Below are 4,169 nucleotides of genomic sequence, written 5' to 3'. Positions count from 1 at the left end.
TACCACTGTAATCTAGACTCTGGTTTCCAGCATCTGCAGTCCTTGTTTTTACCTACTTCACCTTTTGTATCAGCATGCTATGATGGACCTTACCAAAGGCCTTGCTAAAATCCATATCGACAACATTCACTCACCTGCCTCATCGATCATGTTTATCACTTCCTCAAAAAACCCAATCAAATTTGTGAGACACAATCTTCCCTGCACAAAGTCATGCTGCCTATCACTAATAAGTCCTTGCTTTTTCTAATGCAAGTAAATTCTATCCTTAGGAATCCTCTGCAATAATTTCCTGACCACTGATGTAAGGTTCACGAGTCTGTAATTTTTCCGGATTATCCCCATTGTCCTTCTTAAACAAAGAAGCAACGTTGGGTACTCTCCAGTCCTCTGGGACCTCTTCTATGACTAAACAGGATGCAAAGATTTCGTACAAGACTCCAGCAATTTCCTTCCCTGCCTCCTTCAGCATTCTGGGATCGATCCCATCAGGTCTTGGGAACTTTCCTACCTGAATGTCTTTCAAAGCACCCAACACCTCCTCCTTTTTATACTAATATACCCCAGGGTGATACATTTTGGAAGGTCTACACAGGAGAGATGTGGACAGCAAATGGAAGAACTCTCCCAACTCTCAGTACCCATATGCCCTTCTTTATGAATGCTGATGCAAACTAATCATTAAAGGCCTCACTAGCTCCAGGCATAAATTACCTGCTTTGTCCTGAGTGGACCTATCCTTTTGCTAGCTGATCCCTTGATTCTTAAATATGTGTAAAAAAACTAGGGATTTTCCTAAATCCTATTTGCCAAAGGCATTTCATGGCCCCCTTTTAGCCCTCCTAATTCCTTGTTTGAGTTCTTCTCAGCTATCTTTGTATAGTCCGAATCTTCAGTTTCCTAAACCTTACATATGCCTCCTTTTACTTTGTGACTCAGCTGTTAATTTCTCTTGCCATCTTTATCCTTCATTTTCATAAGAACATCCTCATCTTGGTCAACTGGCCTTTAAAATGTTCCCACATGCCAGATGGGGATTTACCCTCAAATAGCCAGCCCTCAGCCAAACTCCCCAGTTCCTGCCTAACATTGTGGTTAGATTTCCCCCAAATGAATACTTTAACACCACGACTACTCTTTCGTTATCCATAAATAATTTAAAACTCACAGAATTATGGTCACTGTTCCTGAAATACTCCTCCACTCAAACTTTGATCATCTGGTCAGGCTCATTCCCAAGTACTAGGGTCTAGTATGGTCCCTTACCTAGTTGGACTATTCACATACTATTTCAAAGAACTGAACACATCTAACAAATTCTCCCCCCCGTCCAAGCCCTTGGTGTGAAAGTAGTATGATTTGGCGTACTGCTGCATGATGGGATACTTGACCAAGGTAAAAGGTGTCTTGGCTCTCGGGCTCACAGCTGTCAGGGAAAAAAAACTGCTGGAGATAAAGGCTGTAATTATAATGTGACAAAATATGGGGAGTGCATCTTGAGCTCGTTAGTTTCTCTGTCCTTGAGCAACATCAAAGAACAAAAGGAGTAGCTATACTATGCTTACCTTTCTCTTGAATTATTGCATCTAACATTACTTGAGTGTGGAATGTAAGCAAAGTTGTTTGTACTATTGTGTAAATATAGGCCAACTGTTCAGCTCAGGAGAATGCTCTGAGACAGCGAAGATTGTGGAGCCTCTCTGTGAATTCACAAAAAAAAGCTTTTTGAAACAAGACTCACTTTCGAACTAAGTAATTTCCTCAACACTTGGCATGAAGTAAGTCCCAGTCAATACAGGGGAAGTTAAAATTACCCACCACAAGTATCGTATCCTTTTTTCATTTTTCATTTTTCCATAATCTGTCCACACATTCATGCCTCTATCACCCGTTGGCAGTTGGGAGGCCTGTAGTACAATCCCATCAAGGCGATTTTGCATCCTACCTCTTCCGGAGCTCGACTTATATGGTCTCATTGGGTGAGCCCTCCAAGGTGTCTTCCCTCACTACAGTTGTGACATTCTGTCTTATCAGTAACACAGGTCCCCTACCACTTTTAGATCCCTCTCTATCTCACCTGAAACATTTAAATTTCAGAAAGTTAAGCTGCCAGTTTTGTCCTCTCTCAGCCAGTCACTGTAATAGCAAGAACACCATAGTTATCTGTATTAATCCAAGTTCTAAGTTCATCTGCCTTATTTGACATTTTTGTCACATTAAAACAAATACACCTCAGACCACCAGTCATGCAGTGTTCAGTAACCTCCCCCCGTCTGTTCTTCCTCTTTGTCTTACTGGCCTTAGTCTCTTTCTCTTCTACAGTCTTGCTGACCTACAGCTCGTTTCTGCCAGCTTCCATGCTACCACCCCCCCCCAACTCCCCCCACAACCACCACCACTCTCCTGAGTGACACTTGCAAATGTCCCTATCAAGATATTACTGCCTTCCAGTTTAGATATAACCCAGCCTTCTTGTACAAGTCCGACCTGACCTGGAAAATATCATAATGGTCCACATTCCTGAAGCCCTCCCTTCTACACCAGCTCTTTAGCCACACATTTAACTGTACTATCTTTCTATTCCTGGCACATGACAGAGGAAATAATCCCAAGATTACAATCCTAGAGATGAAAATGTGTTGCTGGAAAAGCGCAGCAGGTCAGGCAGCATCCAGGGAACCGACTTTCTCCTAATCGTCACCAAACTCAGGTCACTCACACCTCCTGCTCTCTGTTCATTGCAGATTACAACGACAAAAAGCAAGCATTTTTTTATTTCAGAAATATATACTTTATTCATAAAGATAACTTTACATACATAGTCACAAAAGCAGTTCAGTCTGTACAGTAGCATTTGAAGAAACAAGCATTGGAGTTTGACTCTATCTAATGAAGCCAAAGGCATTTCTTACTTGCACAAGACTATATTTACATATTTTGGGGACTCGTCCTGGGAGAGCAAGCCATTTTTATTTCAAACTATATTTTATGTAGATAAAGATGTTTTTAGGAATAGTCAGTAAAGTCGTTTGGGGTTCTATATGTATGAAGAAACAAACAAACATTGGAGTTTGAGTCTACCTGATAAACAAACCAAAGGCATTTCTTACTTGTACAAGGCTATGTTTACAGATAATAATCCAGTCACTGAACGGATCCCCATTTAACTTCAGCAGAAAGACTTTCAATGCTGGTCTTCCCCCGCTGTGCCTTGGCAGCAGTTGCTCCAAGCTTGAGTGCATCCCTCAGCATGCAGTCCTGGACCTTGGAATATGCCAGTCTGCAATATTTGTTTGAGGTTGAGGTCATGTCCTTGCTCTGAAAGGCCAAAACGGGTTTCGAGGTAGACCAATGAGTATATTTCACCAAACTGGTGGTCCTCTTGGCAAAGTCGACGTTTACCTTGTGTAGCCTGGGGAGCAGACCGTAGAGCACACAGCCCTGTGTCATGGAGCTGTTCTGGATGAACCTCAACAAGAACATCTCTATCCAAACTTCATTTGCAAAGGCACGTTTCGGCAGGAGATGTTCGACAGACTTTACCACCATTACAGAGTCGAGGCATTCATGAAACTTCTCACAGGTAATGCCCTTCTCAATGCCAGCTAGACTCATAGAGTCATACTGGGTAAACACAATGACTGCAGACGCTGGAAACCAGATTCTGGGTTAGTGGTGCTGGAAGAGCACAGCAGTTCAGGCAGCATCCGAGGAGCAGCGAAATCGACGTTTCGGGCAAAAGCCTTACATCAGGAAGTCTTACTGATGTACAGCATGGAAACAGACCCTTCGGTCCAACCCGTCCATGCCAACCAGATATCCCAACCCAATCTAGTCCCTCCTGTCAACACCTGGCCCATATCCCTCCAAACCCTTCCTATTCATATACCCATCCAAATGCATTTTAAATGTTGCAATTGTACCATTCTCCACCACTTCCTCTGACAGCTCATTCCATATACGTACCACCCTCTGTGTGAAAATGTTGCCCTTTAGGTCTCTTTTATATCTTTCCCCTCTCACCCTAAACCAATGCCCTCTAGTTTTGGACTCCCTGACCCCAGGGAAAAGACTTTGCCTATTTACCCTATCCATGCCCCTCATAATTTTGTAAACCTCTATAAGGTCACCCCTCAGCCTCTGACGCTCCAGGGAAAACAGCCCCAGCC

Source organism: Chiloscyllium plagiosum, chromosome 1 (assembly GCF_004010195.1).
Source record: "Chiloscyllium plagiosum isolate BGI_BamShark_2017 chromosome 1, ASM401019v2, whole genome shotgun sequence".
Taxonomy (NCBI): Eukaryota; Metazoa; Chordata; class Chondrichthyes; order Orectolobiformes; family Hemiscylliidae; genus Chiloscyllium; species Chiloscyllium plagiosum.
Note: the sequence above shows the minus strand (reverse complement) of the source record.